The sequence below is a fragment of the Trachymyrmex septentrionalis genome, unplaced genomic scaffold (genome assembly GCF_001594115.1).
Source record: "Trachymyrmex septentrionalis isolate Tsep2-gDNA-1 unplaced genomic scaffold, Tsep1.0 scaffold128, whole genome shotgun sequence".
Lineage (NCBI taxonomy): Eukaryota > Metazoa > Arthropoda > Insecta > Hymenoptera > Formicidae > Trachymyrmex > Trachymyrmex septentrionalis.
This window is the reverse complement of record NW_017304417.1, coordinates 316,412-341,039: the sequence shown is the minus strand read 5'-3', so window position 1 is coordinate 341,039 and position 24,628 is coordinate 316,412. Positions and strand designations below refer to the sequence as shown.

Here is a 24,628-nt window from a genome sequence, read left to right as displayed (position 1 = left end):
CTCTTCGTCGTTCACATCTTCTCGGCCCTCTGAGAACATTTTGTACCACCGATAAACGTTGCTTCGGTCCAAGGTAGCTTCACCATATGCCACAGTCAACATTCGGAATGCGTCCGCGCACTTAATTTTGTTTTTCACACAAAATTTGATACAGATTCTTTGATTCATTTTTTGGAATAGGCAAAAATCGAAGACGAGCCAAAACACGTGCAAGCAAAGCAGCTGTCAAAAATTAACTGAACATTCAAAATGGCCGAACTTGTCGGCATAAGTGAGAAACATGAGTACCAACATAACGCCACAAAAAATCGAAAATCGAATATACGTAACCCGCGGGAATTCAAAATTCGCGATACTTTTTGAACAGACCTCGTATGGCAGCTAGAACCTTCAAACATGTTTTGGAAGGACAAAGATAATTCCATGATTGTTTTTAAACCGTATTAATATGACAAATTTGTTCTTTATAATAGCATTTTGATGACTGAAATGATTTATAAATTGAAATTTTAGATGAACTATTATTTAAAAAATTGGAATTAATAAATTACCTTAGATACAACTTCAGTTACTTTGTTTTACTGAACTTTACTGATATTACAATAGATGGCAGAATGGCAATCAACAATCATGGATAGAGAGTGGGAATTGACAATCTTGGAGAGGATGTAGGATAGGTAGGTAGGAATCGTGAAGTAATTGTTTATCACTTTGCTTATTTAAGCCTTTTAGTTGTCTTTTTGTGGATCATTTTTTATATGTTTCTCTTATGCCCATTTCCACCAACGTAGATTAACTTTAATCTCGATTCAACTTACTCTTCGTCTTTTTCTAATCTTTAGAATTTCAAAAAGAGGAAGAGTAAATTAAAAAAACCGAGATTAAATCTACATTGATGGAAACGGACATTAATAAAAGACGGCTCATTATCCAGAATTTGTACATGATAATCAAAATGGTTTTCAAAAAATCGGTGATTAGAAATAACCAAAGGAGATACACTTTTTTTATTAATGTTTAATTTGTGTTCTTTAATTCTGAGCTTGACGACAATAATCAAGCAGGTTATGCACTTAATCTGCTTGATTGTTGTCGAACTCAATCCAATTCAAGCTTCGTATTGAGTCACGTTGGTTGTGTATGTGACTCGTTTCTTATTCCAAGTGATTTTGAGTTGAATAATTAACCAATACTAATTAATAACAATAAACCGATAGAATTCGTTAATCATTCTTGCGGTATCGACTCGGGTATCAATTAAATGTGAGTAAATATTATGTGAATAACCTGCTTGATTGTGTCGTCGAGCTCGTGAAGGGTCACGTTATGTATGTAACTTATTCCAAATGATTCGTTTCTTATTCCAAATGATTTGAATAATTAATCAGTAATTAATAATAATAAACCGAATCGTTTGTAAATCATTTGTGTAGTATCGACTCAGATATCGATAAAGTGTGCGAATAAATCAATGAAAATGTCACAGTTCTATAGATACTATATATCTTTAAAAGAAAAACAAACTCTTGTTTCATTATTTGACGTTAATTTGTCACATGGAAACGTGAAATGCCTTCGCATTGCTTTTCCACAGTCGTGATCTTTATCCGTCAAGTTATAACAGTATAAAGACAACGAATATTTGCAAGGTAAACAGAGAGAGTGGGATGAGAGAGAGAGAGAGAGAGAGAGAGAGAGAGAGAGAGAGAGAGAGTGTACATGCGTGCGTGCGTGCGTGCCTTTATTACGTGAAACAGATGTCTTTAGACAGCTGATCGCAACGAGTGATCGCTCGCGTCAGACAGTCAGTACGCTGCCCTTGCTTACTTTCTATACGCGACTTATGATTTGCTAACTTTATCCTTTAATAACTCAAAAAGTAAGCCGGATAAAATTTTCCTAAAGGAAAATTCATCTCAGTTCTATGCAAGGACACGTCCTTGCAAGAACACGGAGTTATTCTGAATCATACTGTATATAGCCGTAGTCAGAAAATAAGAACAACAAAGTCATACATAATGTAAAATAAAATTTTTCAATAAATAAAAATTAAATTATATATGAAGATGTAAAAATCAGTCAAGAAATAAAATTATATGTGAGTAATTCTTTTAAATTTCCCCAAACTTGTCCTTTTTCTAAAAGAAACAATATGAAAATTCCTATTATCTAATTTTCTCATCAGTGTTAAATTTTATACAAATTACTGTATAAGAAAAAAAGGAAAAGAATTGTATAATTATATAAAAAGGAGAAGAATGAATACATGTATAGACATATATTTCGAATATAATTATATATTGTATACTTACATGATTCTTTACATTTACATATATTTCTATATGCTCATATATGATACATATATATGATACATTTTTTCTCGGATAAGAAATATAATGAAGAAAATATGCGTACAAAGAAAATTAAAAAGAAATTATCTAACCATGTTTTTATTATAAAGATGCATGTAAAATGCCATTAGATAGTTCTCTTTATATGTTCATACAGCTATGTAAATTTGTCTGGCTAAATAATAATTAATGATTTTTGCTTATAAAAAAAACTAATAAATGGATATGGTAAATAAAATATGCTTACAATTAAGATTATAATTAGACAACGTAATTCAGAAGAGCTAAAAGAAACATATCATTTATTCGTCTTTACAGATTAGAAGATTTATGTGAACTGGCGCCCAATTTTATCAAAAATAAAAATTAATACCGTATCGTGTTTGTATTTTGTTTGTACCTCAAATAGTTAAACAAAAAGTGAAAAATAAAAAATAGCCAACACGCAACTTTAAGATTTTTTTATTTTATTTATGCTATTTGAAAGAGAATCGTTTGTACCCATTTGTACCTCTTTTATTTTCGTGTGTACCTCAAAGGGCTCGGAGATATAGTGCTTTTTAGTTTTTGCGTAATCATCATATTGAAAAATTAACCATTTTAAAAGACATCAAGATGCGACCAGCGCAGCATTCGAAAGAAAATTGTTTGTATTCGTTTGTGTCTCTTTTATTTTTGTTTGTATCTTAAAGGACTCGGAGGTACAGTGCTTTTCAAATTTTCGGAAATATGCCAAGACAGTAAGTTGGCCATTTTAAAAGATATCGAGATGCAATCAACGGCTGAAAGAGATTCGTTTGTACTTGTTTAATTTTCGTTTGTATCTCAAAGAGCTTGGAAATACAACATTTTTCAAAATTTCGGAAATGCGCCAAGAGGTTAAGTCGGCTTATCATGTCGGCCGACTTCTTGTCTTGACACATTTCCAAAATTTTGAAAAACACTATATCTCCAAACCTTTTAAGGTACAAACGAAAATAAAAAAAGTACAAACGAATACAAACGATTCTATTTCGAATGGCAAATGATATTAAAAAATGTTAAAATTGCGCTGGCCATTTTTTATTTTTCTGTTTAATCTGTTTGAAGTACAAACGAAATAATGATCGGTACGAACAGATACAAACGAAGTACAAACGCGCTACGGTATTAATTTTTATTTTTAATAAAGTTGGACGCCAGGTTCACATCGGTATTTATGAATATGATAAAATTACTACTTCGTCTTTACAGGCTAGATTTATGAATATAATAATAAAATTACTTAGACAATATACAACATATTTTAAACAATATAAAAGTGATTTTACTAATCAGTTCAAAGTCAATAATTTAAAAAACGAGCAATATTGTTAGGTAAATAAAATTTACAATTAAATTTATTAAACAAATATATATAATGAAGCTCGAAAGAATCTATCAGTGAAAAATATAAAAAAACCCATCAGAGCTACATCAATTATTCGGATGCACAAAAATTCTTTAGTTTTCGTGTGAATGTAATAAAACATACGTTTCAACTCTTTCGGGTCCTTATCAATATAAAATATAAATCGAAATTATATAATTAACGCAAATTCCAAGTTGATGATTCCTGACAATGAATTTATTAAATTACATACATATGTTCAAAACGGGACATTTCAAATTTTACTTAAGCCTTCTTTAGCGGATGGAATGAAATGAAAATTCTTAGCGCATGGACAAATATAACAAAGCGATATATGTTACTTTCCCTTTCTTACATAATATGTTAGACGTCTCTTTTCGATTAAATGATTTGTGTGATCTGTTTGATTATACAAAGTCAATTAAGACTCCTGAATACTCAGTCAAGAACTCTGCGTTGACAGTGGTGACACAGAATCAGACGGCGGTCTGGTGAAACCGGTGGCCACACACTCAAGCACGAATCCATGTCCGTGTGCTCGTCTTCGGTACCAAGAATGAATGAGACAGCGAGCTTCTTTTCACACTAGTCGCTTGTTTTGAGCAACTGAAAATGCTTTCTCGGCAATCTCGACCGCTCAGCGGTGCTCGGCATCAATAAGAGGCGAGGACTATTTTTAAATAACATATAAGTTTTAATAAATTGTAGTAATAGTGTACCCTTCCCATTAATCCAGAATAGTATAAATCATGTTAAAACACAACAGATATTTACGAGATATTTAATTGTTTATGATTTTTCATGAACGTTATATACCTCCCTCATAAATTCGAGTTGCAAAAATAGTTCAATAGAAGTAGAATTTTAACGGAAAAAAAATTATAAACCAGCAGTTCTCTTCACGAAAATCTTCGAAAGGCTATCAGAAAAGAAATGCAAATGTTTGTAACTCAAAACTTGTAAAGAAAATATGCGAAAAAAATCGAATAGTTGCAAAAAAACACAATTTTGGCTTATAAAACGAAAGATATTGATTGTATGGGAAAAAGTTTCGTAGGAAAAATGTAGGTATTCGAAATACCTATAAAATGAGACGTAGAATATTAAAATCGATCTATTAGTTAAGTAGTGTTACATCCCGATAAAATTCTCTCTTTCCTTATTATAAATATACGATTTATACCTTACCTTTATTTTATCTCTAGTTTAGTATTTCGTCTTGGTTTTGATATTTTGTCCCTACTTTATCTTTATTTCGAAACTTTACCATACCTTTTATATATTGTAAAATTCTTTTCCCTTTTATAGCAAGTCATATTTAATTCCTTTATTTAAACATTCAAACCAACAGATAACTCATGTTTGTATACCCTTATGCGTCACATAGATAAAGAATATTTATTCTACAATCTTCCTTTTTCTTTTAAAGGTTCTTTTTCTAAAATAATAACTAAATAATAGCATATATGCCTAATAATTAAGTAATATTATATAAGTAGCAGTATATATTAAGACCTTCCCGAATGCGAGGATGAATATCTTTATTTTTTTTTCTTTTTTCCTTTCTGTTCTTTTTCTTCATAAAATTAAAATTAATTTAAAATTTATAATATATCATTACTTCGTCTCGCATAAGGATGTTAGTTAAGTAAAACCGAATTTTTATTATAAATTATTAAATCTTTCAACTATTATCTATTGAAATTAAACTTGTAGACCTGTAGTACCTGTGTAGCTTACGCAGAGCCTTGCTGCCTTATCTTAAGGAAACAAGCGAGTATAGGTTCTACCAAACCTTGAGGGACATTGATTGGTCCTGAAGGGACTCCTACATTCATTTCCAAAATATAAAAGAAATTGCCGAAAACAGGAACAACCAGAGGGTAAAAGAGGTATGTAAAAGAGCAAAAGTAGAAACTTATCCAGCATAGTTATTATAGAAATCGAGGTGAGAGCTATCCTCGCGCTTCATCAGAAACTCACTCGTATGTTTTTTTTTCCTTGTTTTGTTTTTCTTATTAAACAAAAATACTAAACCGGCTGAAACCTAAATCTCTGCTCTGCGTTTCATTCAACTACATATACATATGAGTAGTTCGAGAGGCTGCTACGACTGTCGCTGCCAATAGCGTGGCCCCCGTCTTACGGCACTCCTTCGAAACATTGATAATTTCTTTGTAATTTCTACCTCCATGCCAACTAAAGGGGGACGAAGACAACGAAACAAGAGATTGAGATTTCAAATAAAATCAGCTCTCATTTCAAATCATGATCCTTTCCCCTATTTCCAAAAAATAGTGCAGTTATTAGATCAAAACAATCCGAAAGACTCATCCCGCGAAAGTGTATATTCCCTCAAACGGTTGGAAATCAATCTCACGTTTTTTAACTACAAGAACATTCGAAAAGCCGATCCACGCAGATTCGCCTATAAACTTCGTAATCTTTTTGGCACCGGGTTCAAAATTATCCTTCCAAGTAATTATTCAATACTTCCTAGTGAACATCCTTAACCGCACAACTTGATCTCCGACCCCCGAGGATAAATTACTTAAATGCATTGACCTTAAAACCGCAAAAAATCTCAATAGCGACGTATAACAGAGAAAAAAAAATAAAAAACACCTAAAAAAGTCTTTTTCACTCGCTCTCTATTCATTGAGATTTAAATGCAAACTTTGAAATTCTCGTAAAATGTAGTCCTCGTAATGACGAACAAATCTAGCCCTGAACGAGTCTGAAATGTTCATTAGTTTTTGCAAAAAGCTATTTGTTCTCTAAAATTCTGTATGCGGAAAACTTAATTTCTTTATCTTTAAGCAGTTGCATAACAATTTACAGGGATGATTTTTCTTCTTCAAGAGTTGCACTATACACTTAGTAACAAAACGATTTTTTGCAGTTACACTATTATAAAACGACTTCGAAAAGTGAGTATCTTTTTCGTATAAAAAAAATGGAATAATTTTATTAATATACACCATATCAAAGCCGTTTGAAGCATTCGACAGCTGATATTTTTCTACAAATTTTAAATAAAAAAAACTTACTCTCCGATTATTAAAGAGCCGAGAAATCAATTTTTCTTTAAAAAAATCACTGTGGTTCTAATTTTTAAGATTAAGAGTTCCGTCTGGCACCAATTTGTCAAGGAAGAATTGAATTTGCTGCTAAAAAATTCTCGAATTTTTTGCTGCCGAAAAAGTTTGTTTAATATTATTAGAAAATTAAGGAACGCGAGCGAGGCAGTGCGTCGGAGTGAGGAAAGCCGGCGCGCGATCGAATGGGCAAGATCGAGCCGCTCGGCGAATCGCGCGTATCTGTACGTTAAAATTTGCTAAATTTACATTTTCTCAGCAATAAATTGACGTAGAAACATGATTTTTTTTTAATTTGTGATACCTTGACGAGATATAAACAAATAATTTAATCAAAGTTAATGAGATATGCACTCCATACTCAAACATGATTTTTTAGTAATAAAAAAAATAAAAATTTAAAAAATGAAGAACTAAAAATTTTATGGTTACAATTACTTTATGAAATATTTGATTAATAAAATAATTGGTTAAGCTATTTGTTTATATCTCGTCGAGCTACCTCAGATTTAAAAAAAAAATCATATTTTTACATCTATTTTATTGCTGAGAAGATGTAAATTTAGTAAATTTTAACGCACGAAATCAGATACACGCAAGTCGCCGAGCGGCTCGATCTTCGTTCAGAGCTAGATTTGTTCGTCATTACGAGGACTACATTTTACGAGAATTTCGAAGTTTTGCAATCAAATCTCAATGAATAGAGAGCAAGTGAAAAAAAGGCCTTTTTCGGTATTTTTTTTTCTACTTAACTAATAGATCGATTTTAATGTTCCATGTCTCATTTTGTAGACATTTCGAATACCTACATTTTTTACCTACGGAACTTTTTTCCATACAATCAATATCTTTCGTTTTATAAGCAAAAATTCTGTTTTTCAACTATTCGATTTTTTTCGCATATTTTCAAAATGATTTTCGATTATATCAATAAAAGAATTAAAAACTTAGCAGTCAACAGTTCTAATTAGACAATCGAGAATAATAATTCAAATATTGAAAACGGAAATGAGATAACAATTAATAATATGACTATATTTCCTTATGTTAGATCGTTCACGAATAAAATTACCAATGTAATAGATAAATCAAAAACAATAGTAGAATATCGTTGTCTCAACAAATTAGACAAATTTATAAAGGCACATAAAGATAAAAACATTTAGACAATGTAATCTATAAAATTAACTGTAATGATTGCGATATCTCTTATGTCGGACAAACGAAGAGACAGCTCCGAACTAGAATCAAAGAGCATTGAAATAATGTAAGATTAGACGAATCCAAACACTCAATGATCACAAAACATATTACTCGCTCCAATAGCTTTGACTGGGAAAATGTTGAAATTTTTTTTTTAGACAAATTTTCCAAAAGAAATATTTCTGAAATGATTTACATAAAGGGGCAAAAAAACGATATAAATTTAATGAAAGATACTGAGTTCTTAGATAAATCTTATTTTAACATACTTGACGAACATACGTGAGCATATTTTTTAACATTTTAGAACATACTTGTTTATTTTGTGACACATCAATAATATACTCTATGGCCTACAATGTCAGTCCATTCCAATCGTCTGACGATCAACAGCATTTTATTATACATGCGGACACGATTTGAAATTGATTCAATTGACTATTCTATATATTGTACATTAACATAAGTAAAAAACAAATTCTTATCAATATGGAATTAAATATATTAATTTTTAATTAGAAATTGACTTCTAATTGTATTACAGAATATAGTAGGATAATCATTGAAGAAATTCTCGTTTGGAATGACGCTTTATGTGAAATTGTTGATGGAGCTGATTCTCGATAACAACCGAAGAACTAGTTAAACACAATTTTAATTAAGGACTTTCAAACTTCTGATACTTACTTCGATCTATTGTATCTTAACGCAAGATTAACTAATTAAGATTGACCTAGAGCGATGATTTTTATAATATATTATTTGTTAATTTGTTGACATTGGATGGGGTTACATTAATACGTTTTCTTTATTATCACTGAAGACTTTATAAGTCGAAACGTTTAAAATTTATAGCCTTATACGAATATGATAAAAGACGAATTTGTATTAGTTAACTATATTTGCTCATTTTTTAAAAAAGTCTTGATATTTTAATTTATTGCATTGTAATTACACAAACTTTTCTATATCAAAATATTATAATATACAGATAACACAATAGTCAAGGTAGATAGGATATAATATATAAAAGTAATAAATAAGTAATAAAATTAACTGCAATTGATATCTAAAAACTATTGTAACAAAATCAAAGTAAAGATATGTAAAGATTTTTTAAATAAACAGTAAATAAATAAAAGACAGCCCTAGTTTACATCAAGAACTTTGTACACATTTCTACTACATTATTTTAATTGTGGCAATATATTTAAAGAATGATATACTAAGTACTGTAAATTTATACAACACCAAGATGATTAATTAAATAGATATATCATGTATACTTGTATACATTTAAATGCATCGCTGAAATTAAGACGATTTAATAGAAAGTTAGTACGTGTATCAAGTGCTTGATATGAACAAAGTCATAAGCATATCTTACGTTGTTTGAAAAGTTATGCATAAAAAGAATCAGTATTTCAGAAAGGATCAATAAGACTCACGTACTGTCAACCAAATAAGTACCTCAGTTTTAATAAATAAATCTTTACCATATTTATACAAAGAGATTATATATATATATATTTAAATATAGTCTTTTTTTTTCAAACATAAATGAAATCCTTAATAAACAACGATAACTAGAGATACAAGAACCTGAATAGATCGGGTCAGGTCGGGATGAGAATTTTTATCATAATCGTCGGATTCCCGAAGCTTTCGGGATTCCTGACAGAGATTCTCGAAAGAATCGAAATTCTTAATGGATTCAACACTCTCTGTCGCTTTTTCTGAAAATTTCGTTTCCGATTACCGTTTCAAGACTCGTTTTAATAAACTTATTTCAATAAACTCTTTCGAATTTTCGATTTTTTATGCCTTTTCGAAAACATTATAAAATTTACTTCTTAATTTATTTCTATTTGATGAGTTTATTAATATTTATAATATTATTAATAAAATGATCAAATGGCAAGCTTATAAAATTTGATAGATAGAATGATAATAATGAAATAATGTACCAAATGAATAATAATATTTATTAATAATAATAGATGATAAAGAAAAATTACCCATGCTAATTTAGAAAATGTTATTTACTAAATATAATATTTTATTCTGAATTAGCATGTAGAAAAGCTAATTTTTCTATGTTTTCCGACAGTAATTTTGTTCTTTTGGCTGTGATATTACCAGCCGTGGAGAACAGCCGCTCACTAGTTGCTTGTGTGGCTGATATAGCCATATACTCGTATAATATTATCGTGATTTTTGTGATAGTATAGGAAACCTTATAGAATTTTCTTTCCGCCAGACTGTACTATCATTTGTAAATATGGTATTCTTCAAATAATTTCTAATTTCGTTGTCTTTACGTTTCGTACAATTATCTTTCGTACAAATTATGCTGTCTTTATTATGCTGTCTCTTTTATTATCAAGTTTAGTGTTAAAAAATTTGAATAACTCAGATTTCTGTTCTTCTATAAAATAAAATGTAATGTATTAATAAACAGATAAAGTTTTAAATTGTAAAGTTAATTTATAAACAGTTTTTATAATCATTATTGTTATATTTTTTATTTATTTCATACTCATTATTATTGCAATTGCTATTTTATATTTTGCATTTAATATGTTCTTTTAGTAATTAAATAATTAATTGTTTCCTCTTTTTGATCTGTAAAACTCGGTCTTTAAATTATGGCTCTAGTACAGGGTGCGGCAGAGAAACTTACTTTTTTTAAAGGTTAATAAAAACGAAACTATTGCAGATATCGGTATAATTCTTTTTTCCTCTTACAGATCACCTCATCAAATTTTTTTTCATGCACTTTTGAAAATTACATCTATCAAATGACGGCCGCCGTTGTCTATGCACTGATTGAGTCGATTTCTGAAGTTTTGCGTCACTCTCTGAAGCATGTCCACCGGTATTTCGGCGATGGCGTTCCGAATGTTTGTCTTCAGGTGAGCTAGGGTCTCTGGTCGATCGTTGTAAACAATAGACTTCAAATAACCCCATAGGAATAATGAAGCGCGCTCGAAAGGCACGTTGAGTGGCGACAATGGAGCGGCCATTACCAAAGTATGCCTCGACGGCAAACGCGCGATGCTCTCTTGTCCAAAGCATGATCGAGACTGGCTGTGGGGGGAACAAAAATTGAGGACCTATCCTTTCGGACGCACCCCCTCCCAGCTTCCTACCTTCACCCCTTGCCGTTTGGCGCGTTTTTCAAAAAAGTAAGTTTCTCTGCCGCACCCTGTAGCATTGCTTGCCCCAAAATAGTATTTTTTACAATAGGATCAAACCGTGCCTGTTAATATATTTTATTTTCCATAATATTTAAAATTATTTTAGTAAATACTAAATACTTTTTTTTTAGTTTATTGAAGTAAATAATTATTAAAATAATTAAATATATTAATTAAATGACCAATTATTATTATATTAAAATTATTAAAATTGTAAAATATTACTAAAATATTAAAATGATAAAATTACTTATAATTCAGTGCACAGATGTTTGCACATTTCAATTATTATTTCATTTTCTGAATCAAATATTGTAAATTGTTAATTAATCCTATGTAGATTGGAGTGTATTGAAACAATATAGAATACGATTTTCCACACATCAGTTCTGTTGCGTCCTTCGTTGGTTCGAGCACATTTACCAATACTTCTGAAAATTTCTACTTCTCCTTGTTTAAATTTCCAGGCACATTTTTTTCACATAAAATTACACTTATGTTATCGTAACTTGTCTTTTTAACATACGTAGAATTCGAACATATATCTACATCTTGAAGTAATTTCAAAGGTGTCTGGTTGGGATTCAGTCATGTCTGCACTTGTACAAACGTATCTTTGGCAGATATTGATTTTGCGAAGAACCCAGTAATTTGCTTGAATTTCTTAATTAAATTTATACACATTGAAAATCTTCTCATTGTCGTTTTTATTACAAGTTGTAAGGTATGTGCGAAACAAGATATTCATATCCAATCGTTAGGCATTTTTATTGCCTTTGTATTTCGGCCGTTATCGCTGGTAAATATCATTTATTAATTTCCTGTAATTTCCATAAGTCTAAACATGTTAATATTTCTGATAGTATCGGCAGTATAGTATGTGATTCTTGTAATTGATATACATTAAGCATATAATGACACATTTTTAAATCTTTTGTAACGTAGTGAAATGTCAATGACAAGTATAACTATCTACACTTCGCGAACTCCATTCGTCGATTGTAAATGCCAATGTAATGTCTGTCAATTCCATAACATGAAAATTGCATGTTGTGAAAATACAGACGGTGGCACGCTCTTTGTCTCTAGATATCCGTACATCACTTAGAAACGGAGAACGTGCTCTAAATATGTTCCAATACTCATACAATTTCAGATGTTAAGGCATATCTGTCACCATCTGTACAAGTAACAGAAAATTATAACAATTGAAATAATAAAAAATTACCTTCCCTGATATCTGCATGTATTGTATTTTGTTGTCAATTTGCTGATTCAACTTATTATACATGTCTGGTATCATCTCCCTGGAAAATGTGAATTGCGAAAGAATTTTGTAACGTAGCTTAGCAATTTTAAAAAGTTGCCGAAAGTCCTCATCTTCAACAATACTAAGGACCGATTGGAAGGAGGATTGTTCCACTTTTTGATCAATTTTACTTGTGAGGTAAATCTGGTAATCCGCGCATGTGATTGGATAATTTTGTTACTTACTCAATAGGTAAAATTTAAAACCAAAAGGTGGAACAACCGGCCCTAAATGGTTCCAGATCTAGTGTTATCATTCGAGCAATAGCATTAGTCAAATTTTTAGCTTTAACAGAATCTTTTTCTAAATATGAAACATATATCGATTCCTTGTGTTTCTTAACATTCGTACTTAAACTACATCTGTTTGGATGTATACCGTCCAAGTGATGTGACAAGCCACTAGTATTACCATATTTTGTCTTTATTTCATAGTTGCAGTATGTGGGTTTAGCTTTTCCTTGATCTAATTTTTGAAAATAATGCCAAACAAAGCTTTTTATAAATTTCTTTTTTGGCTTCTTCGATACCTCCTGCAATCTCAACTTCAGTCTCACTAGCATTACACATTTTTAATCCGAAATTAAGCAAAAGAATCTTTAATAAATAACCGCGATTTTTCAAAATACGTTTTGACACTCTCGAATCTTTCATGGGTACTGTCACAATTACAGCATACAGTGTTATTATATATAGCGTACAAGGTGATAATAAAACATTTGTTTATATCATGGATCGATGTGATCACAAATAAATACATTCCTTTCTTTGTTTTTGTAATTGTAACCATTAAGCACAAATATATAATCTGTCGTTAAATCTTTTTTTATCATGCAACTCTAAGTAGCAATCGGGTTGTCGAAATTTTTTCGAGAATATATTAATTCTTTCGGGAATCTCAACCTTATTGAGAATAAGGCTTCCTCAGGGAATCCTGGACATTTTCGGGAATCCCGATTATGATAGACTGAGCAGCTTCTACAAGCGCGTTTAGCTCGGGAGAAGGGGAAGAACTGAGCAGTTTTTATAAGCGCGGTCAGTCCAGGCCCTACAAACATAGAACTTACAGTGATGGAAAGGGAATACGGACGTCGAGCAACATCTAAAGGACAAAAATATCTTTCTATCCTTTTTTATCCTCTTTTGACACAGAAAGAAGAAAAGTTACTGAGCAGAACAGAAATATATCTTTCTATCTCTCTTCTATCCTCTTTTGGCACATGTGCAGAAAGGGGAAAAGTTACTGAACAGGACAGAAATATATCTTCTGTAGTAGAATAGGCGAGTTTTAACTCAAGTCCTTCGAGGAAGGGGTGAAGGGCAGGGAAGTACCCGCGACACGGGGAAGTCTGCAAGGAAGGGACGGGTTGACATCACTAGGCGAAGGGGATGACGTAACAGGGGAAGAGGGAGGGGGAAGGGGATGACGTCACAGGAAGTGACGTCACTAAGTGAGAGGGTGACGTCACAGGAGGAAGGAGGGGTGGATGACGTCATAGGAGGTGATGTCACTAGGCGAGGGAATGATGTCACAGGGGAGGAGGAGGAAAATGACGTTACAGTGGATAACATCACGGAGATGACGTTGCGATGGACGAAGATGTCCTGGGTGCGGGAAATTACGTAGCAGGAAATTATGACAACTTGCGTCCGCGTCGCGGTGAAGACGTGGCGCGGGGTCAATGGCCGCTGGGCGCAATCCGCTTCCGGGCGCGGTTCGCCTTTGGGCGTGGTCCGCCGGTCCCCGTCGCCATCACCGAACGCAGTCCCTACCGCACGCTATATATACCATGTATACTTACCATCTCTCAAGTATCGCCATCTTCTCTTTACATAATCTTCCCTTCAACGTTTATTACATGCGATTATTCATGTAGAAATATTTTTATTCTGTCGAATTATATTATTATTTTAGAGAGCGCGATGATACAGTCACGCGTGATAACGTACGCGTAATACGATGCAGCGAAAAAAGAACGATTAATTGCAGACACAAAGATATTTTTATTTTAGACATTTATTTTTCATGTAATGCATTATATACAATATTATCCACAGCATATATTATCAATTCGCATATATATAAATTTTTATCGTAAATCCTACAAGTAAAATATCTAGCAAAGTATCTATAGCATCGCTATTGTTATTTATACAGTTTTAACGTAAATGAGTCACAAAATACAATATTATAAATTTATCGCTTCTAATATTAGTATATTGACACAAATCGAAATATATGTGCTCGACACATTGTTCGAGTTCAAGCATATAAAATATAGTCGACGGTTTCATATTAGGTGTACAAAAAAGTTCTGAGCTTTAGATTTGATACAACCGAAATAACAATTTAAATTTTATATATCTTCCCGCCCTTTTGGGGTTTTAAAACAGTAACATTTAACCTCCTGAAATGCGATACGGTTTGGCGTTTGATGCACATAACCTCAAAAATCAGTAGTGTTCACGATGGCAATTACAAAAGAGCATATTCGATTTTCCATCCACTTCGCGTTTCATCTGAAGAAAAATGCTGCTGAAGCCACTGAAATGATTTGTGCTGCATATGGAGAGAACGCTGTAAGTCATGCAACATGCAAAAGGTGGTATCAAAAGTTTCGCCAAGGAGATTTCAGTCTTAAAGATGAATCGCGTGCTGGACGCCCTGAAAAGATTGAAACGGACGAATTGCAAGCACTGCTGGATATAAACTCTGCGCAAACTGAAAAGGAGCTTGCAGAACAGCTTGGCGTTACGCAGCAAGCCATTTCCGTACGATTACATACGATCAAAGATTGAATTTTACAAAAAAAAGCTCAGAACTTTTTTGTACACCTAATATATAAACTTTTCACTTAAAGATAATTTCACATTGTCAACATCACGTATTTTAACAAATTCAATGACAAGGTCTAGTATCATTACTGTTTCGGAATTGTCGTTAATTTTCATATATTCTCGGGGCAAGTAAACTATTGAGAATACAAGTATTTGAGTTCAGCGCGTTTCTGTACTCGAGTGTACAGACCAATACTTTTATTCGTGACTGTACTGTACTCGACTCAAGCGCGGCTCGGAAAACTTCGACTCTCATCGTAATTAACCGATATCCGTTTAAGTGATCTCTCTCTCCCAGTCTCTGCTTGAATTCCGAAATGAGAGGACAGCACGCTCGCGGATTATAAAATTTACTTTTCAATAAATTACGTTCATTTATAAGTTTCTACTTAATTACTGGCTCAACCCATCCAACCACGCTCTGCTAACAAGAAGTCTTATCAGGTTATGGGCCCAGTTAACGGTCAACTAAACTGCGTGAGTGTTGAGCGAATCTTCGGCGAGTATCACGTGGCGCAAAACGGAAGTTGGCCATTGTTCAAGTGCTGAAAGTTAACGTGTCGGAAGCGTGCAAGTTGAAAAACTCAAATCCGCGATGTCAGTCGGCATCTCCGTAAAAAGCATAAAGCCATTCGACGGTACGAATTTCCAGGGCTGGAAAGCTCAAGTAAATGCGTTATTCGTAATGAACGACGTTCTTGATGTCGTTGATGGCACAAGAGCAGAGCCTGCCGAGGGAGAAGGACAAGCGGCCGAGGTGAAGAGAAACGTGAAAGACGATGCAACGGCGAGATTTATAATCCTGTCGAATCTCGACGAGACTCAACAAGTGTGTGTGCTCTCGTGTACTTCCGCAAAAGAAATGTGGGACAAACTATGTTTGATTCATGAACAAAAGACAGTGACAAACAAGCTGAGTCTGCTGCAGAAATTTCATGCTTATCGGATGAGCGAATCGGACACGGCGACTCAGCACGTAGCCAGGGTGACAAACATGGCGTGTCAACTTAAGGACATCGGAGAGAACGTATCGGACGCCACAATTATAGCGAAAATTCTCTCAAGCTTGACTACAAAGTTCAGTACATTGCAGGTCGCCTGGGACAGTGTGGACCCAGAACGACAGACTCTCGATAATCTACAAGAAAGGCTGATCAGAGAGGATACCAGGCTCAACGGTGACGAAGAGAAGTCGGAAGCACTGACCGCGACAGCCAAAAATCGAAGCACCAAAGAAACAAAAGGTGCTAAGAACAAAAAACCCGAAAATAAAAAGGAAACGAAGGAAGTGCAGTGCTACAAATGTCAAGAGATGGGACATATCGCGAGACAATGTCGAAACAAGCGGAAGCTACGAGATGACGGCAACAAACCTCGTGACTGCGCATTTGTAGTCGAATCAGGTAAAAGTTCGGACAAATCGATCTTGAAAAGCGCGGGAAACGCAAGTAAGCTCTGGACACAAAGTCACATAATGACGGCCGATCCAAGCGATGTCTGGCTGATCGACAGCGGTGCATCGAGGCACCTAACTTACCGACGCGACTGGTTGACTGACTACAAAACAGATGGTACTGGCGCAACGATATCACTCGGTGATAATCAAATCTGCAATGTCGCCGGCGAAGGCACGGTGCGAATCAAAAGGCTCATCGACGGTGTTTGGCAAGACGCACGAATTGAAAAAGTGTTACACGTGCCGAAATTGCGCAAAAATTTATTCTCGGTCGGAATGTGCACAAAGAAAGGATTCGGCGTGCAATTCAAAAATAATTACGCCGAAGTTGTGCGTGATGGCAAGGTGCTCGCGATAGGTGCAAAGCAAGGCAACGACGTGTATCGCATGATCTTCAAGGTCACGAAACAAGGGAGCGTCGAAGAAGCGAACATAGCTACAACAAACTTAACCGTGTGGCATGAACGACTAGGACACGTCGGAAAGCGCGCGATTCGCGAATTAGCGAAAAAAGGACTTGTAAGTGGAGTATCGTTTACGGACAAAAATGACGTTTTCTGTGAACCGTGTCAAATGGGGAAATTGCACAGACTGCCATTCAATAAGAAAGTGGAGCGAAACACGAAAATTAAACCCGGAGAAAAAATTCACTCTGATGTCTGCGGGCCGATGTCAACGAACTCTGTGGGTGGATCAAGATACTTTCTAACCTTCAAGGACGAAGCGACCGGATACCGACACGTATACTTTATGAAGAAGAAATCCGAGGTTCACCTGAAATTCAAAATTTTTGAAAAAATGATAGAGAACAAATTCGGTCGAAAAATAAAAACGCTTCGTTCGGATAATGGTCGGGAATTCCTTAACAAAGAAATGAACGAATATCTCGAGAAATGTGGAATCCATCAGGAGAAAACGGCACCGTACAATCCGGAGCAAAACGGGAGAGCCGAACGCGACAATCGGACGATAGTCGAAAGTGCGCGAACGATGTTAATCGCGAAGAGTCTACCACTGACTCTATGGGCAGAAGCGGTAAATTGTGCAGTATACGTTCTTAATCGAACCGTGTGGACGACTGGTACAGTAACACCGTACGAAGCGTGGACTGGGAAAGTCCCAAATCTGAAGCATCTTCGAATCTTCGGCTCAGACGCGTACGTGCACACTCCCAAACAGTTTACGCAGAAATTCGATGCTCGAGCGAGTAAACAGATCTTCGTTGGTTACACGGAAGAATCGACGAATTACCGAGTATACAATCCGAAAACGAAAAGGGTCAGTGTAGCTCGCAATGTCATATTTAATGAGAAAGTCGGCAAACCTCTGGCGGAAACGAATCCAATGGAGGAAGAAAATGAAATAATACTTCCACTACCAAAAGCCGAGAACGAAGAAGAGAACGGGGGCATCGGCCAAGAACAAGCAGAAGTGGAAAACGAACAAGAGGCCTGCGAACAAGAGGATACGTCGGACCTGGAAAATCAAAGAGCTCTAAGAAATCGCTCGACAATTCAAGTACCGAGTAGGTACCGGCATGATGCATATGTGGCCGAGTACATCGTACCACAAACATATGAAGAAGCGAAGAATAGCACCGAAGCCGCGCAGTGGGCGAGTGCTATTCAAGACGAACTTCAAGCTCACGAAGAAAGTAGCACTTGGAAACTCGAAAAAAGGACGCCGGAAATGAAGCTAATCGACTCGAAATGGGTTTTTCGGGTGAAAAAAGATGCCGACGGGAAGCTGCATCGATTCAAGGCACGGTTGTGTGCGAGAGGCTTCATGCAAAGAAGGGGGATCGACTTCAACGAAACATTCTCTCCAGTTGTAAGGTACGATTCGTTGAGAATACTGCTAGCAATAATCACCTCGAAAAATCTTGAAGTAATGCAGTTTGACGTCCAAACCGCATTCTTGTACGGAAAATTGGAAGAGACAATCTTCATGCAAATTCCGGAAGGATTGAAGATAGAAGAAGATCCAAGAAATGTCGTGTGCAAGCTCCAAAGGTCCCTCTACGGTCTAAAGCAGGCTCCAAGGTGTTGGAACCTGAGGTTCACAAGTTTTCTGAGTGAGTTCAATCTAAAAGAGTGCGATGCGGATAAGTGCGTGTTTACCGGGAAATACAAAAACGACGAAGTGTATCTGGCGCTGTTCGTCGATGATGGGCTAGTAGCCTCAAAAAACGTAGAGACGCTTAAGAAAATAATTCAACGACTGAGCGAAACGTTTAAAATAACGGTCGAGGATTCAAATGTTTTCGTCGGGTTGCAAATCGAACGCGATAAAAGAAATAAACGGCTAATTATTCATCAGAGCGAATACACGCGGAAAATAATTGAAAAGTTCGGAATGGCGGAAGCGAAACCAGCAAATGTGCCAGCAGATCCGCACGCAGCACTATCTCCTAGCGAGGAGAACGACGAAAAATCCAGCAGTGTGCCGTATCGCGAAGCAGTCGGGTCGCTAGTCTTTTTAGCTGCTGTATCGAGACCGGACATCGCGTTCGCGGTAAACTCCGTGAGCAAGTATTTGAGCAATCATAATGCTGCGCACTGGCGAGCAGTAAAGCGAATATTCGCGTATCTAAAAAGCACAATCGACTACGGTATCGAATACTCAAGCGGCGGCAGCAATGTAGAATTGATAGGTTTCTCAGACGCCGATTACGCCGGAGATATCGAGACGCGAAGATCCACGACAGGATACGTTTTCTGTCTCGCAAACGGAGCTGTCACGTGGTCGTCGCAGCGGCAACGACTGGTGACGTTAAGTACCACGGAAGCCGAATACGTGGCAGCATCAACAGCAACACGAGAAGCGATTTGGATTAGGAAGTTGTTATCCGACATCGGATATCCTTGCGACAAAGAAACAACTCTATACGTCGATAACCAAAGTGCAATTCAGTTAGTCAGGAACCCGGTATTTCATAAAAGAACGAAACATATCGACATCCATTTTCACTTCGTTCGCGAAAAAGTAAATGAGAAGGAGATTATAGTCGAGTACGTTCCGTCCGAAAATCAACGCGCGGACATATTCACAAAGGCGTTGCCGCGAGATCGTTTCAAAAGCATATGTAATAAGTTAAACATTATAACGATTCACGAGAAACGCTTGAACGGCGGCAGTATTGAGAATACAAGTATTTGAGTTCAGCGCGTTTCTGTACTCGAGTGTACAGACCAATACTTTTATTCGTGACTGTACTGTACTCGACTCAAGCGCGGCTCGGAAAACTTCGACTCTCATCGTAATTAACCGATATCCGTTTAAGTGATCTCTCTCTCCCAGTCTCTGCTTGAATTTCGAAATGAGAGGACAGCACGCTCGCGGATTATAAAATTTACTTTTCAATAAATTACGTTCATTTATAAGTTTCTACTTAATTACTGGCTCAACCCATCCAACCACGCTCTGCTAACAAGAAGTCTTATCATAAACAATTCATCGACACCGAGCCATCAAAACACGAGCATAGCTCCTGTTCTAATCACTATCTGTGTCAGATGGCACGCGATCTCCCTTGCGCAAATTCCGAAAAGCTGACTATCACGCATGTTCTGTGTGCGAATATTCAGTTTGCTGCCCGATCCAATCGATATAGATCACATAGCGATACTCAACTCAGTCGTTACGCATCTTCTCGAATTAAGTGCCTACCGAACCTACCGAATTTTCATCGTGTATCATCGGTGTTTTCGGTCACTTACCGTGACCGGTATACGCGTACCACGAGAATCTTAAGTGCATGAGAATAACCAGAGTTTCCGACGAGATTTGCCGGTCTTGTTATTGCTCGCATTCTGTCGAACAGTTGTGAGAAATCACTTCAAGTCGTACCAAGTGTGAAATATCTGTACACGCATCTACCGAACGCATCAATCATCGCTATTATTGTTACGAGCAATACCTACTGCCCGCTTCAAAGAAATCGTTATTCATATCTATAAATCTAACTTATTACAACAAAGAGAGTCGTTGTCATTACACGCCGCCTTGGCGAGCGAGCTTTCCAGACAAGATGACACCAGCGACACGTCACAAAACAATTACTTTCGATGACGTAGATGACTGCACCAATCGCTGGATATCTACCCGTTTTTTTTAGGAACGCCGTCTACATATTATAGCATGCGGCAGGATAATGCGGTCGCCAATCGCAATTTCTATATGAGAGGTTGGCCCCACGACGATTCCAATCTTAAAAATTTGTAAACCGTCTGTGTCAACGCTAATAGTCTTGTCAAAATGGTATGAGAAGACGCGCTATAATGGAGAAGAACAAAAGAATAAGCAATATATAGAGAAAAAAATCTTCACAAATATAATTGAAATACTTACTTGCTCGACTCATGTCGAACGTATGAATCCACAGCGCTGGAGATCACTGCAAAACGAATCTGTCTAAGCGACTGATGCAGTATGCCTTGCTCCAATCTCTATTTAAATCTTATTCCAACAATTTTTTGTGACAAAAGATGTTTACAGATCATCCTGCGATGATATTAATGTAATCTGACACCGCAAATTGCAATGTCAGCAAATTTGTAAGTTTCAATATGACCTTGTCAGAGTAATATAAGAAATTTTTTTCAAGGACAATTACATGTTTCGCAATGACAATAATTAATGTAATAATGATACAAATGTGACGTTATCAAATAATATATATATGATATAATTGAGATGCGACGTTGCCAAATAGTGCAATATATATCAGCTAATATATAACTGCTAACGTATGTTAGTGTAATAAAAAAAAGTTTTTTTCAAGGGCATTAACATGTTTTGGCGATGACATCATCAATGTAATATCCAAGACGTGTGACATATCCAAGACGTGTTTCTACGCATTTCATCATAAGTACATGGCACCGTTGTTTCGCGAAAATGTAAAATTATATTATATATTAAAATTATAATATATACCGATACTGATAGCCTCATACTATACCATGTATAATAGAATATGATGATATCTATGATATCATCGAAACGTGATATAAGTAGATTTGACACGAGTGATTACTCGAACGACAACGCGTACGGTATTCCACTCGCAAATAAAAAAATTCCTGGCCTTATGAAAGATGAGAACAATGGTGCCATCATGACCAAATTCATTGGACTTAGAGCGAAAATGTATGCCTTGCGTGTAGAAGGAAAGAAGGATACGAAAGAGATAAAGGGCGTCGAGAGTAATGTTATAGAGAGGTCTATAACGTTAGGGGATTACACGAGGTGCTTGAATGATACAATCGAAACGTGTAGACAGTCGTGCATAAGATCCAAATTGCACGAGATGTACACGATATCAGAAGAAAAAAATCGCTCTAAGTCCGCATGATAAGCAGTATATCGTGCCAGGTTCCATCGACACGCTGCAATTAGGATATTACCGATGTAAATAAAACACATTTGAATTGTATAGTATATTTAATATGTATATAACATATATAATATGTATAATATGTATAATATAATATGTATAATATGATATTTATAATATGTATAATATGTACTTATATTTTCTTATAATAAATATAAGTTTTACAACACATTGTCTTTATCTATCCACGAATTGTGCGAATTGTGTCAAATCCCAACCATTTCAGGTAAATCTCGTTCCCTTATTGCGCAACACTTTTTCAATAAGATGCATGCCGGGGTTAGCGATGCTGTGCAATTCGTATTCATAGAATCCTTCAGCAATAGGCTCTCCACGAGAATCTTCCAGAAGATACGTCACTGGATTAGTTTGTTGTACTTTGATAATTTTAAACACCTCCGTGCTCCAATTCGGCGTGTAACCTTTATCAAAGACTGTCTTAAATTTGCTCACACGTATCGAATCATCCACTTTGTATCACGAGGGTGCAGTAATTTTTACACGATTATAAACCGCAATTAAGAGCCTGTCGACGATCGCGCGGATAACGTCAACGAGACACATACCAATAGTTCGATGCTTTCGCCCGTTGTAATTTGAGAGACGGGGCAGGATGTCGATCCATTTGTAATTTCCATTGTGCGTAAATTGTTTCCACGTGTCGTTTTTCAACGCACGGTTGAACCGTTCGACGATCGAGGCCTTCATTACGGAAATACGTAGAATAATAGTTGATGTTGTGCTTCTTAAGGGTTTCTGGTCTTTAAGGGTACATTCGAGATGTAAAATTCCTTTCTTCTGTCAGTATGCAAATTTTTCGGACATCTTCCATTGTCTCGAATTATCTTTGTGATCGCCTCGTTTCGTCACCTCGTTCCCGCTCTTGGCTTTGAGCGGCTCATGCTTACACAGCACGTCGATAACGGTGAGAATGTAATGGTAATCTCTGTTAAATCGCGTATAAGGACGCACCTCGACTACATCCACCTGTCACAGATCATCATATCCATGTACTATGACGTGTTTTTGCAGAAAATTTCTTCTCGCCAGAGCGTACAAGTCATCACCAGCAGATGTTTCTCAGACATTGCGAATAATTATTCGGCACGATGCATTTCTCGAATTGTCTTTTCAAGTTTGTTTAGCCTAACCTGCACATTATTTTATAAAGCTGCAATCTTCTCGATTTCATTCAGACGATCTTTCAAATCTTAAATACTCTGCTGCACATATCGTTTGTTTGCAGCGTCAGTATTATCCACCGGTAGCACTATTCGAATCTTACTCGACTTTACGTTAAAGTCGGCTGCGACTATGCAAAGAGCGTTATCGCGCACGTAATTTCTGAGCAATCACTGATAATGCGATTTGCATCTCTTCCTCCTCGAAGTAGTCCAAACTTGTTGATCGGCATTGCAATGTCAACTGAACGATGTGTGTAGAACGAGGTTAATTTATCAGACCGGCTTCGCGAAGCTTTTCGATAATCGACAGAATCTCATTGTCGTGACCATTTTGAACCGCCTGGTGTAAGGTCTCGAGCAATCGCAAACGATCCACAATTTTGTTGGGATCGTTCCATGGATATAGTCTATCTTGTTATCGTTTAGCGTCATCATATACGATAAATTCTCTTTTGTTTATTCCTATTCCAACTTTTTTACCCGACAACAATTATATTCTTGTATGTATCCCTTACTACCCATTACTTGATTATTCGGGCTATGACTGCGCCGGTGAGCATTTGTCGTCAGCAGAATACTCCTGTAGGTCTATACCTCATCATCCGTACAGATATTTTTGTTGGGAAATTTCATGAAAATTAACTCGTACAAACCCGGTGTTCCATCGTATCTTTTCCCATCTATAATTATATCGTTATTTTTGTGCAAGATGATACGTTTGTCACCAAGCATCGTTCCCTCATCGCTGAAATAAACTCCATATACGAGGTCTGTTAAAAAAATATCGCGAATTTTGAATTTCCGCGGGTTACGTACGAGTATATTCGATTTTCGGTTTTTTGTGGCTTTATGTTGGTACTCATGTTTCTCACTTATGCCGACAAGTTCGGCCATTTTGAATGTTCAGTTAATTTTTGACAGCTGCTTTGCTTGCACGTGTTTTGGCTCGTCTTCGATTTTTACCTATTCCAAAAAATGGATCAAAGAATCTGTATCAAATTTTGTGTGAAAAACAAAATTAAGTGCGCGGACGCATTCCGAATGTTGACTGTGGCATATGGTGAAGCTACCTTGGACCGAAGCAACGTTTATCGGTGGTACAAAATGTTCTCAGAGGGCCGAGAAGATGTGAACGACGAAGAGCGTGCCGGACGCCCGAGCACGTCAACAACAGACGAAAACATTGATGAAGTGAAGAAAAT

At 35.8% G+C, this 24,628-nt stretch overlaps 1 protein-coding gene across 1 annotated transcript in view; it reads left to right on the top strand.

The window, feature by feature from the left end:
* Positions 1 to 24,628, top strand: part of LOC108756577 (odorant receptor 49a-like) — an 82,898-nt gene that overhangs the window by 9,337 nt on the left and 48,933 nt on the right. The gene's annotated exons all lie outside the window — the stretch shown is intronic.